General features: G+C 60.4%; 1 protein-coding gene across 8 annotated transcripts in view; it reads right to left on the minus strand.

The window, feature by feature from the left end:
- RAP1GAP (RAP1 GTPase activating protein) overlaps positions 1-13,905 on the minus strand; it is a 57,408-nt gene that overhangs the window by 25,473 nt on the left and 18,030 nt on the right. The gene's annotated exons all lie outside the window — the stretch shown is intronic.

Here is a 13,905-nt window from a genome sequence, read left to right on the forward strand (position 1 = left end):
GGCCCGGCTTCCTCCACTGCCTAGGGCCACCCTGACGTGGCTGCACCCCCACCCAGGTCCCAAGGAGCAAGGCTGGTCCCACAAGGGTGAGTCACCTTCCAATGCTCCTCAGTGGCCTATGGCAGACTTGAGTCAGGTGGAGCGAGGGCTGCCACGCCCCAAGAGGGACCAGCCCACGGGAACCCAGGCCAGGAAGAAGACGCCCAGGCAGCTGAGCCCCCTCTGACTTCCCTCACCCAGAACCACCAGCTCTACTTGGTGCCACCTCCCAGGGGTGCTGGGCAGTGCCTGACCCCAAAGCATGGACCTGTGGCCGTGGCATTTCAAGTCGCCGGCATCATTGTGGGGAGAGCCTCGCACCGGCCATGTGAAGCATGAGCGAGACACACCCATCTCGGCCTCGGTTTCCAAAACCATCCATCACCGACCCTGGCAACGCACGGGTCCGCGCTCCAGGAACGCTTTCCGACTTACTCATTCACAGTAAATGAATGGGTCTCCCAGGGAGGGCCCATTAAATATCTGTCCAACCACTGACAGAATGAGTGAAGTCAGCAGCAGGGTGTCATGGAGGACTGTCACTGAGCAAGGGAGCAAGGGAGCAAGGGAGTGAGAGGAACACAGCTTCCTGGATCGCGCCCACGTGCGCTGAGGATGGAGGCAGGGGGCGGGGCTAGACAGAGGCCCAGAGAGATGTCCAGGCAAACTCCCTTGAGGCTTCCACGGGGACTCTAAAAGACCTACTATGGGCCGGGACCTGTGTCAACCCTATACCACCCTCACTCTAGTGCTGGAAGGTTGGTGTTATTTATCCTCGTTTTTACAGATAAGCAGAGGCTCAGAGAACTGAAGCTCCCTCTCCTAGCCAGTGGTGACAGACTGGAATTTAAAGTATGTGCCCTGGAGTGAAGAGGGACAGTGCTCAGGGGTGGACAGCAGAGGCTGCCCAGAGGCCAGGAAGTCCTGGGGTTGGAGCCTAAGAGAAGCTAGGTGCCCTTCATGGTGCGGACTGCCGTCCTGCGTGGCCCTTGTGGTGGCTGCTGCCCCAGGTCAGCCGAGTTAAGTGGTGCTCTTCTGTCCGCCTTCTCGTGGGCCCAGCCTCAGACGCTGGCCACTGCAGGTCAGCCTGGCACCGCTCCTAACACACTCCCCTTCCAGAACCATCTTGACCTGCTTCCAGGTGGCCACTTCCCTCAGGATTGCTCACGTTGGTACGGGACCGAGGATCCTCTCGAGACTCTGGGGCTGCAGCGTCCATCTGGGACCTTGTGCCCAGCCTCTCGGCCCTAGTTCCTGTTGGCCAGGGTCCTGCCCCTCCCAGGCGGCACCCAGCCCCTCCCCCCACCGCCCTGCCAGGCAACTCCACCTAAAAGGCCAGTACTGAGCCCTAAAGGGCAGGGGAGGGAGGGCCACCTCCAGCCCTGAAGGGGCAGACAGACAGCAGTGACAGAAGCCACCACCTACCCTGTGCCTTGCACTTTATTTACTCCCCAGGGCTCCCCAACCAGGCAGGTGCTCAGACACCACCTGCCTTGCACATGAGGAAACTGAGGCTCAGAAGGAGCGTCGACTTGCCCAAGGTCAAGCTAATGAGAGAGACAGAGCAGGCGACCGGACCCAGGTTTATCAACTCCAGGGTCAAGACCTGAACTTCATAATGCAAGCGGCCAACTGCGGACCCCGCCTTACCAACCTCCATCAAGGTCCCGCTCATCAAGTCAAGCAATAGCAGCGTGACATCAGCGATGGGGACAGTGCCCTGGGCTGCTGCTGGGGCAGGCTCTGCCCCACGACCTTACTCTGTTAACTCTTCCACTCCTCTCCGGTAGAATGGAGGAACTAAGACACAGAGAGGTCGAGGAACTTGCCCAAGGTCACAGTCACACAGGCAGCGAACGTCCAAGAGCAAGAGGCTGGCCGTCCAGGCATCGATTCTGGGCCTTTCTACTACAGGCCTCTCAGGGCGCTGTGGTTGCACAGGAGCCGCCTCCTCTCCAGCCGCCCCCCTCCTTTCTGCCCACCCCCAGACCTCCTCCAACATGGTCGCTGCCTTCCCTTCCAGAACTTGACCTGTCTCCCCCTCTCTCTTCCAACCCACCCTTGTCTTCTCCTGGTCTCCACCGTTCCATTCACATGGGGTCCCACAAGTCCCCTCCCCATTTCTCCCAAAAGCTTTCTGACTCCTTGGCCAGCTCAGCCTGAAACGCTTTGGATTCTTCCAGCTACAGCATCTGGGAGGAGCCCAGAGCGTGCCAGGACATGGTAGCTGTCCCTTCCACCTCCCCTTTGCCATGACCCCAGTGGCACCCAGGAGTTCATGCAGGTATTGTCTCCTTCCATCACTGCACAGGCTTTTGAGGTTGGACTTTACCAAGCTTTTCTCCAGATGGGGAAGCTGTGGCTCAGAGAGGTTAAGTAATGAACTCAAGGTCACACAGGAGGAAGAGGGAAGATAGGTTTGACTCCAGCCCAGGGTTCTTTCTACTACAATCCATCCCAGCTGCTGGCAACTCAGGCACTGTCACCTGGCCTTCTGCTCCCCGGTGGCCTCCCTAGCACAGCCCCAGAGTCTTGCCACCACCACCAAGCATCTTGCCTAGGCCCAGCGGCAACCCCGTAGAGTCTGGCCTGGATGCCTGCCCACTGCTGCCTCTGACCCAAGAAAAGGCAGCAGCCAGAGAAGAGATGATTGGGCCAAGGTTGCTGGGGAAGCCAGAGCCAACCTGCGTCCAGGCCAGGCACATTCTGGGGTCACCTTGAGCCCTGCAGCTGCCTGGCTGCCAGCCAGCCAGCCAGCTCCCCTCCGGCTGGAGCACCCAGCCTTCCCTGGGAACAGGAGAGGCAGGGCGTGGGGGGAGGGGCCAGGCCGGAAGCGGCTGCTCACAGCTCCGGGGTGTCTTGGCAACTGTCACGCGCCTCCTCCCTCCCTTATCGCTGCATCAAGGTAACAATAATAATGGCACCTTCGTGAGAACGGCTCTTTGTACCTTTCAAAAGCTCTCTTTATCTGCTGCTCTTGGGACTCTCACCGGAACTGGAGTGGGAGATAAGGCGGTGTCCAGGATCCCCAGTTCCAGGAGGGCAAACTGAGGCCGGAAGAGGTGAAACCACCACCCCAAGGCGACCCAGCAAGTGGGGAGCAGATGGGGAAGAGAGCCCAGGGCTTCCGCCCATCCACAGCTCCAAAGCCACGCGAGGATCTGCAGGACCTGAGAGGGGTCCAACTCTGGAAAGCAGCAATGTCCTGCCCAATCCCGGAAGGGGAGGTAGCTGGGGGCCCCGAGGACAGGGTGCAGCCCCAGGTGCGTCCCACCTGCAAGACCAGACACCTGCAAGATGCTGGGCTGGCCTGTAGAGCCATAGCTTTGGGCAGAGGTCCCCAGGTGGGTCTGGCCCCTGCTGACCCTCCCTCCAGCCCCTGCCTGTCCTGTCAACATCCCCGCTCCTGTGCATGGTTACCCACCTTGTCCCAGCCTCACTAGGCTGCAGGTGGCCCCAAGGGAGCCATGATGTCTGCACTGCTAAGCTTTCAAAAACGCTGTCCCCTCTGCTGGGTCCCTTTCCTTCTCTTCTGCCTGGTGACACATTCATGCTTTGACATTTAACTTAAACAGGTGACCTGTGACCATCAAGCTGGAAGACCATGACTGGGAGTGGGGGCTGCACTCTGAGGATCCCCCCGGAGGAGGGGCCCAGGGAGCCAAGGAACGCATGAGGGCTTCCGGTCAGCACTCAGCAGAGGCCAGGTGGGGAGGCCCGAGGCATGTCCCTTGGGTTTTCCTGGCTCCCAGACACCTCGCTGCCTAGCTGGAGTCACCTGGGGGCAGAGGGCCATGAGGAAGGGACACTGGTCCTAAGGGACACTCCCGCCCTCGCCTCCCTACCCGGGGCCTGGGGTGCTGCTGCAGCCTGCGTGTCCCAGCCCCTGCCCTGGGTGGAGGGGCTCTGATCTGAAACAGGGCCACACCCTGCCCTGGAGCTGCCTCATCTTGGGGGGCCACAGGTCCACTGTTCTCTGACCGCCACCAGCCAGCCAGGGAAGGAGGCGGGACAGCTGGTGAGCAGGCTCCCAGCCAGGTCTGAAGGCCAGCCCCAGGCTCACCTGTGCCCTAAGCAGTGGGACACGGGCCCAGGTGGCTCAGGCACCTTTGACCTCTGCCAGGTGTGGAGAAGGGGCATGAGGAAGCGGGTGGGAGGGGACAGGAGCAGGCCTGTCGGGCAGTCCCGCACTGTGATATGGGTGAATCTTCACGACAGTGACCCCTGGGCGGCCGCTGCGTCAGAGGAGAGCAGGCAGGGTCTCTGCAGGGCTTGGAGGTGGGCCAGGGGCCCCTGTGGCAGGGGAAGGCGCCTAGGGCTGTGTGTGTGCTGGGCAGAGCAGGTAAGAAGGGAGGCGGCCCCAGGCGGGCCCGGGGCCCAGACACCCGGATCCCGGAGCTGGCCAGGCTGCCGCCTCCTGACCAAACAAGCTGGCCGCCCTGGGAGGAGATTGTGGGAGGCCCCCACCAGGGCTCAGCACCTGGGGACCAGGCTGCTGTCACCTGCTGCCTGCCCAGCGCTCGCCTCTCCTGCCAGGTGGCCAGAGCCCAGCTGCGCTGCGGCTGAGGCCTGACCCTCCCGCCTCCCGGGAAACTGCAAGGACAGGCTCCTCCCCTCACCTGGGCTCAAATGACCGGGCCGGCCGGGTCTCCTCCTGCTGGGGAGAACCAACCCGCTCTCACGGTTTAGGACAGCCTCCCCAGGTGCCAGGCCAAAGACAGAACCTCAACAGGCACGCCGGCTTGCCCGAGGTCACACCTGAAGCTCCAGCCCAGCTGTCCTGCCCCTGGCCCTCCTGGCACAGGATACCCTGGTGTGTTGACGGGCAGAGCACAGCCCACCCCACCACTGCACCCAGCACAGGGGTTGGCGGGGTGCCCTTTCTGGCACCCACTGACCCACACGCAGCATTTCAGCCACCCCCACGGTCTCCCACAGCCTCCGCTGACCTCACTGTCCCTCTGAGCCCCATGCGTTCCTCTGCTCGCCCACCCTCCAGCCGCCCACGCCCATCTGCCCTTCATTCCTGGGCTCAGTCATTCAGAGGGTAGGGCTCCGCGCCTGCTCTGGGCCAGACAGTGTTGGCATCACTGTCTGGGGAAAGTCAGGCCTGCCACCCTCAAAGAGCAGTCCCCACTGACACCCGCCCAGACTATTCTCCAGCTGTTCTTAGGGGCTCCTCTGGCCTTACCAGGTGCTGAATCCTCCAGTGCTGCGACCTTGTGTAATCCATTCCTCCCGTTCCACACCCACCCTAGTTGATGCTGAAAGCCGGGTTTTGAATCCTCATGGGCTCCAGGTAAGGCTGGTGAGCAGAAGTCGCTGCCTCTCATGACTGCCTGGGTAGGGGGCCACTGAGACCAAGGCAAAACCCTCATGGAAAGCAAACTGGTTTCAGACTAGATGACCCTGAGGTTCAGTTCTGACAGCCCACTGAGGGTGAATAGGATAACAAGGAGCTTGGAACTGAACCCACCAAGGCGTGGTTGAGAGCAGAACCCTGGAGAAGGGCTTTACCATGCACAGGGTCCTTCGCCTCCTCAGAGTCGCTTCTCTTCTCTGAACCTCAATTTCTTCATCTGTAAAATGGGCTCATAAATACCTACTTTGGGGGGTTGTCGTGGGGAATAATAGATACACATACAATCTGACTTGCCTGGAACTGAGCAAATAGTATGTGTTCAATAAATGACAGATCCCTGCCCGGAAAGGCAGTGGAGGGTCAGACTGCCTGGGCTGGATTCCTAATTTTGCCCTTCAACTTCATGTGGCCCTGGGAAGCTACTTCATCTCTCCAAGTCTCGGTTTCCTCATCTATAAAGTGAGGAGTGGGTGTAGCAGGGTGGTTGCGTGTGTGCCCAGCAGGCGTGAGCCCGGGGTTTGATCCCCAGCACTGTAGAAACCAACAAATGAGCAGGGGTAACAATGATGTCAGTGTGTGGGGGTTGTCACGAGAAATAACGGTTCATGCACATTCTGTGCTGCCTGCCAAGTGAGGCAGGCTGAGCCCCGGGGGTGGGACCAGGAGACCCCAGCGTGTGGGAGCAGGAAAAGGAGCCAGGACCTGGGGGCCACCTGGGGGATGGAGCAGACTTGAAAAACGATACGAAGACGGAGCGCATCCCGGGACCCTGCTACCTGAGCATCTGACTCCATGCTTCAGTCCTCTGGGAGGCTGCACTGGTCACCAGGAGGTCCAACACCCAAGTCCTCCAGCCAGGAGGGACAGAGCCCAAGCTCTCATGAGGCAGGAGGCCACCTGCCCGGAGGGCTGGGGAGCAGTGAGGCAGAGACAGGGTGGCCCAGGCAGCAGGGCACAGGGCTGTCCTGAGTGGGGAGCCAGAGCAGCCGGGCTGGCCGGGGACAGCCTGTCCACCTCATCTGCAAATGCAGATACAGGCCCTGCCCCCAGCTCTGGCTGTGCCCCAGCTGGCAGGTGCTCGGCCCCACCCAGCATGGCACAGGGCAGAGGGCAGGTGGGCAGGTGGTGCCGGCTGCCCGGCCCCCGCTCAGAGCTCCAGATAGCTCTCTATACTGATCAACCCATGGCTGGGGGGACTCGGCCTTGAAGGTAGCCCACGGTCTTCAGAGAGAGCTGGGGGAGGAGACGGAGGAGCATGGGTGTGCGCCCGCCCGAGGTGGCCAGGCCGCCAACAGACAGCCCTGCGCTCAAACCCCAGCTGTGTCGAGCTCCAGCTGCTTGGCTGGCGCGAGTCCCTTCGCCCTCTGAGCCTCAGTTTCCTTGGCTGTAAGGTGGTGTCGGCAGGGTTTGCTGGAACACTCACAAGGAGGTGCTCCTGGGGCAGCCTCCCGGCCCCCGGCTACCGGGGTGAAGGCGGAACGTGGGTGCCCAGGCTGTGCCCAAGGGGAGGGAGCCGGGGTCCCGCAGGCGGCAGGCGGGGTCTGACTCCTGCTGGAGCCAGCGCTGGGTGTCCTGCGGCTCTGCGGGCGTGACACGGGGCTGCTGAGACTCCGGGGGTGAGAACGTGACCGGGAAGCGGGTGTGGGAGGCGCGAGCGCGTGTCTGGGTGTGCGTGGGCCTGTGTGCCAGCCAGCAACTGATCCGATCTCGCCACCCACCTGCCTAATGGCTCCCCACCATGCTCAGCACCTCCCAAGGCCACGTGGCTGCCCTGCAGCCCCACCAGCCCCGTCGCTCCGACTTCCTCTCTGGCCTCTCCTCCCTCCTGGGCATCCTTTCAGCCCCTGTCTGCCTGGCCTTCACACTTCCCGTCCTCAGCCTGGCACGGGCCCTTCCTCACCCCTCCCTCCCGAACCCCCTCCCCAGACTGGGGAAGCCTCCTGCCCTGACCTGCTTTTCCAGGAGCCTGTCCTGGGCCTGGGTGGATCTGCTGGTTCAGTGGGCACGTTTCATGGTGTGATCAGTAGACACCATCAGCCTCTCCCACCAGGACGCGGGCTTCCCCAGGTGGGGCTGGTGTGTTTACAGCCAACGCCCCGTGGCCATCTGCGGCATGAGTGACGTGTGTGTGTGCAGGTGACTGTGTGCACCACCAAGCTGTCACCGGGCATCGGGCCTGGGAGTGAGTGGGGAATGAACCTGGACGCACGTGTAAGAGGTCACCTACGAGGCCCCTGGCCTGGTGGACAGGTGGCAACCAGGAAAGGCTGAGGCGCTGTGGGGCCAGTGCCCAGGTGACTGGGCCATGAAGCAGCGGGCACAAGTTCCCTTCCCCACTCCAAGCCCTTCCTAAAACAGGCCTGGGGTCTGTGCCAGGGTCCCATCCCTGTGGGCAGTAGGAGGGGCGGGCGGGCTCTGCCTTCAGGGAGGCCAGCCTCCCGCTCCCACTCAGGGGCCCTGCCTTCTGCCAGCCCGGCTCTGCTCCCTGAGGCCCAATACCTGTCTGGCCTTAGGCCTGCCTGTGGGTGCAGCCCTGGTCTGAGAGAAGGTGGGCCTCCAGCTCCTGCCAGGAGATGACCTGGAGCGTGGCAGGCTTGGGCTGGGAGGAGCCCTGTTCCTGTACACCAACTCGGCCCTGGACCACCCGGCGGGCCACTGCGAAGGCAGCCACTTGACGCCCACCCATCACCCATCTGAAATCACCTTGTTTGCCTGTGGGTTCATTTTTTGTTTGCCTTCCACACTGGAAGGTAACCTGTGTGAAGCGAGGGACCTTAGCACGTGTCCCCAATTCTTAGACGAGTCCCTGGCGCACGTGGGGACTCCCTCGGTATTTGCTGGATGAACACGTGGCCAGCGGAAGAGCCTTGAAGGAACCCTACGAGGTGACCATCACCCCGATTTGCAGACACGGAGGCCGAGATTCAGCGAAGTCAAGGGCGCACAGCAAACGGGCGGAGCAGGCCCAGCGGTCTGAGCAGGAGAACGGCACCATCCGGGACACTGTGCCAGAGACCTCAGGTGTCCAACCACCCCTTCCGGCCGTGTCAAGACAGTGCTCCAGCTGGGCAGCTGTGCCCAGGCAGGACAGTCACCGCCCATGGGCACCGAGCTCCCAGATGGCAGAGTCCAGACCCTGGGCAGCCCTGCATCCTCTGCCTGCATGTGAGGACAATGACAATGGCTACCGCCAGCACAGCAGGGACCTGCAGGCGCTCGCTCTGGGCCAGGTCCTGGCTGAGGCCACGTGCGTGCTGTCTCATCTCAGCCCACGACGGCCCTCGGGGCGGGCGGCACGAGCAACATCCTCCTTCTAAAGACAGGGAGGCTGAAGCCCAGGGAAGCCACCCAACCCCCGAGCCCGGCCGGCGGGGGGACCTGGCAGCACCTGCAGCCAGGCTGAGTCCAGGCTCCGGGCTCAGAGGCCCCCACCAAGAGCAGGGCCAGGGCCCCCAGAATCGCAGACCCATGCAAATCCATGTCACAGGGCAAGTCCAGGCGTAAGCGAGGAGAAGGTGACAGGGACCCACGGCGGCTTGGGGGCTCAGCCCTCCAGAGCACACCACAGGAAGTCCCAATGGGGCCTGCAGGGATGGGACCCAGGGGCCTCGGCCCCCGCCACCTGCCTCTCTCCCCCAGGGTGCTGCCCTGCCGCCTCCTCTTCTGGAACATTCTCTAGCACCGGAGTCCCCTCCACCGGGCACAGTTCCTCCCTGCCGCTCCGCCGCAATGCACCAGGCTCACTTCTACAATGGTCGCCTCACCCCGCTCTCTGAGCTCGAAGCACCGCGTCTCCCCAGTCAGCACAGCCTTATTCTTTATTTCCCTCTCTAGACTCTACGAGAGCCAGGGCCAGGGCCAGGGCTGCAGTCCCGGCCACTCGGGAGGCTGAGGCAGGAGGATCGCAAGTTCGAGGCTAGCTTCAGTAACTTAGTGAGAACTGTCTGGAAATAACATAAAAAGACCTGCGGCTGCAGCTCAGTGGCAGAGGTTCAGTTCCCAACAAGTCCCAAATAAAACAGCGAAACAGAGGAGAGCCTGTGGCCTCGTGCACTGTCTGCTGGCACGGGCTTGGCCCTGCAGGGGGTCCCCACAGCAATGCTTCTTGGATCGATTTGCTGAGTGAATGAACACACTCCTGGGGAAGACCCCCAAGAGCCCCTCAAGGACCTGAGACGTCAGGAAAGTCCCCTCCTTCATCCACTCGCCGCTTGAGTCTCTCTTTGGATTAATGAATCTTTTCTTTCAAAATGCAAATACTTATGAAGGGGGAGAACATTCCCTGAGGACCCACACTGGACGCATTCATTCTGAGCAACACTGTTTCCATGGTTACACATTCTGATGCTCAGAGAGGGGAAGCAGATTGGGGGAGGCCACTCAGCAAGGAAGTAAAAGTTAAGAGTTCTTCCTTTCTTTGTGGTCCTGGGCATTGAACCCGGGGCTCTTTACCACTGGGCTACATCCCCAGCCCTTTTAATTTTCTTTATTCTTGTAATTTTATTAATAATGCATAAATGGTTAATGGACAGGCATCACCAACTTGCTGTCCTAAATTAACTATCTGGTGGAAAAAGTATTTTCTATATTATACAACTTACCAACGATTGTTGATAAGCTGGTTAAAAACATCATCTTGGACTCAAGTTTACACAATAAATAAACCTAACTTTTACAATCGGTCATCAGATCTTTAACAAACAAGCAAACAAACAATATCACATTCCTTCGACTTTTTGGAGAGGGACTGGGGATCCAACCCAGGGCGCTAACCACTGAGACATATCCCAGCCCTTTTTATATTTTATTCAGAGACAGGGTCTCACTGAGTTGCTTAGGGCCTCGCTAAATTGCTGAGGCTGGCTTTGAATCCACAATCCTCCTACCTCAGCCTCCTGCGCTGCTGGGATTATAGGCCTGCACCGTCATGCCTGGCCCTTCAACTTTTAAAACACTTGCCCAAGTTGCTTTGCTGGGACACTTGTTATTTTTTATTTTGAGACAGGATCTCACCAAGTTGCTGAGGCTGGCTTTGAACTCGCAATCCTCCTGCCTCAGCCTCCAGAGTCACTGGGATGACAGGGATGTGCCACTGCATCTGGTTTAAAGGCATCTTTTAATGGTCAAAAGGGTATGAACCAAAGAGGATTCCCGTGCTACGTGAGGGGCCATAAAAGTGTACCTCAAAAGCCTCTTCCATTTCCAAAGAGTCTGGGAGGTCCCCATTCTCTGATCCTAAGATTTTACAAAGCCAGGAGATTGAGACTCAGAGGTTCGACACACCAGTCTTTGACATAAGCAAACTCCTACCCTACCTGCAAGACCGGCTCAATGTGATCCCTTCGCCACGCTCCAGGCCCACCTCTGAACCCACTCTCCAGCCACTCTGGTGTCGCCATTCATGGGATGCCCTGTGCCTGTTCCTGCCACCGGCCTTCACACCTGCTGCTTCCTTCTGGCACCCCTGTCCCCATGCTGCCAGTCCTTCTCATGGCTGGCTCCTCTCATTCTTCAAGTTTGGGTTCCAACACCACCTCTTCTGCGAGGGCCTTCACGAATCCCCCGCTTCTCCAACCACATGGGCCAAGCGGGCAGCTCGGGCTGAGATCTTGGCTTTGCCAAAGACCCTGAACGGGCGCCCAGGCCCCTCTGCCTCCGTTTCCTCAGCCTGAACTCGGGGGAACAACATCCTCGCTGATTAAATCCACCAACACGTACAAAGGGCCGTGGCATCCAGTCCAGGCGGCGGTCAACTCTCAGGAAGGAGCACCTCTGTCGGCACATAATGCTGCCTCCGGAGTCAGCGCGAGCGTCAGATTTTGTTTTCTTGTCTATTTATGGACAGTTTCTCTCCCACCTCCCCAGTTCACAAGTGAGCAAAATGAGGCTCAGAGAAGTTCTGGCCAAACTTGGAGGAGAGGGACTGGGCCTGGCTCCTTTTCCGTTGGCTCTGCAGCACCTGCATATGGTAAGTGCCCAGTGGCTACGTGGAGCTCAGTCAATGCCCACCTGGAGGTCCGCACAGTCAGGAGCTCCAGTCCACCTCTGCCCACCTTGGTCCCAATGAGCCCCAGCTCAACCGAATCCCCAGACCCGCTCAGAGGGGCTGCCAGGAGGGGCAGGTGGGTGAGCTCAGGGCCAGCATCCGTGCCTCTGTACCCAGAGGGCCCCTCCCTCTGGCTGGGCTAGGGTGACAAGCCAGGTGCCTGGGCATCTGCCACCAAGGGGTGGTGGCAGGTGTGGGCTCAGGAGGCAGCAGCCTGCTCCCTGGCCTGTGCCCGCTGGGGTCCTGCCCACCGGATGCATAATAGATGAGGCCGCCCAGCGGGCCGTGCTGCCTGGCATTTCGGAGCCACTGATGAGCCGGCCTCGTGCTTTCCTGCTGCAGCACACAGGCCCCGGGGCCCTGGCTGTGCCACTGCAGGGAGGGGCCGCCCGAGGACGGACACCCAAGGCCACCATGCAGCAGGCAGCGTCCAGGAGAGCGGAGCGAGGGCAAAGGTGGGGGCTCAGACTGAGGTGGTGGCCTTGCACTGCTGCGTGTCCTGGGGCCAGCCGCTTCCCTCTCTGAGCCCCAGTTTACTCATCTGTAAAGTGGGGGTGCACAGTCACAGACTCTGTGAGGCTGGGGTCAGGATGGAAAGAAGCACCAGCCCAGGGCCTGGGACATGGGAAGTTGACCACGCACAGGAACGGCTGGGACCCAAACTGTCAAGGGAGACTGCCTCAGGGGCCCTCTGAGTGGGACACGCTGGGCTGGGCAGCGACTCCTGTTTTGGGGACATTCAGATTCAGGGCCATTTCACTTCCCCCTCTTCCCTTGCCCCCAAACCAAGACATCCCCCATTTCTGCAGCTTCCTCACCTCTGAGCAAGGTCCCTTCCCTGGTCAGCTGGATCCAAGCCCAGCCCTTGCCAGCTGTGTGACTCGGGGCCAGAGCCTCCACCAGCCTCAGTCTTGATTCTGGCCTCTAAAACGGGGCCACTAACTGACCTGCAGGACCGACGTCATGAGCTGACAAGGCCACCATAATACAGTGCCCAGCATGCGGCCAACGCTTAATCCTGGCCAAGTTCTGCCACCCCACGTCCCTTCCCAAGGCCCCAGGTTCCCAGTTTCCAGGTCAGCCAGTGCTCCTCTTCCGAGAGGTGTTCCCACAGTCCCCTGCCCCAGGCAAGCCGCCCCACCACCTCCACACGTCCCGCCTCCTGTGCCCTGAATCTACCTTCTGGTCCCTGGGGACTGCGGAGTCACTCCCTGGCTCCTCGCCCTTCCCCCAGGCCTCCTTCCTTCCATCACCCACCTACTCAGAACTCCCCACCGCAGGTGACCTGCAGATAAGGGTGGGGGGATCGAGCCACAGGCACATCTGGCCTCCACCAGATCTCACTGCCTTATGATCCAGCCCCATCCCCTAATCCTTAGAAAATGCGGGGAGGATGAGGGAAATCCCCCTCCTCCCACCAGCACTGGCCCAGTTCTCTGGATGCACTGGTTCCGTTGCACTCTATGGAAGCATTTACTGGACTGGGGTCGCTTGGCCAGACCACGTGGAGGACACCGGCCTGAGCAGCGCGGAGCCTGGCGGCCGTCAGGAGACAGACCAGGAAGCGGGGGCAGATCAAGCACAAAGGAACTTCAGCAATCTCTGCTCCAAGGGGCTCAGTCTGCTTCCTGCTTCAGGGTGACAGGGACATGTGCAACTCCCCTGAGATCACCTCCCTGAAAGGGCCAAGTCAACAAACACCTGGTGAGCATCAAGTGGGGCTCAGAGAGGGCAATGACCTGCCCAAGGTCACACGTCTGGAATGTGGCAGAGGCTGAATCCACCCATATCTGTCCGACTCCCAGATCCACGCTCTTCCCGCCACTCTAGGGATGAGCGCTAACGTGTGCGTGACCGTGACCCACAGCGGGGGAGGCACGCTAGGGGAGAGAGATGGGATGTGGGACCAAGAGAGGAAGCACTGGGCAGTGGGAGGGCCGGGGCTGAGGGATGGAGGTGGAGGGTGCATTTTAGCTCAAATCTGGAACATCCTCCAAAGGTCGTAAGGTGAAGGCCTGTCCCCAGCGGAGCAGTGTTCAAAGGTGGGGCTTTGGGAAGTGACTGGGTCATGAGGTCTCTAACCTCAGTGGTGGATCAACCCACCAGTGGGTTCATAATGTGAATGGGCTATTGGGAGGGCTGGGAACTGGAGGAGGTGGAGCCTAATGGGAGGAAGGAGGTCACGGGGGGCGTGTCCTGGCTCCTCCTCTACCTGGCCCTCCCTGCTCCCCACCTCCAGGCTACCATGAGGTGAGCATATGGCCCTGCCATATGCTTCTTGCACCACATGCTCCCTCCCCACAGGCCCAGGGCAATGGAGCCACATGACCATGGTCTGAAACCTCTGGAACCATGAGCCAAAGTCAGTCCTTCCTCCTTTGTTTTTCTCAGGTGTTTTGTCACAGCGATGGGGAGCTGACTAACACACCTGTCAAGGGGAGGAGACAGGTGAGCACGA

This window comes from Sciurus vulgaris, assembly GCF_902686455.1.
Source record: "Sciurus vulgaris genome assembly, chromosome: 1".
Taxonomy (NCBI): Eukaryota; Metazoa; Chordata; class Mammalia; order Rodentia; family Sciuridae; genus Sciurus; species Sciurus vulgaris.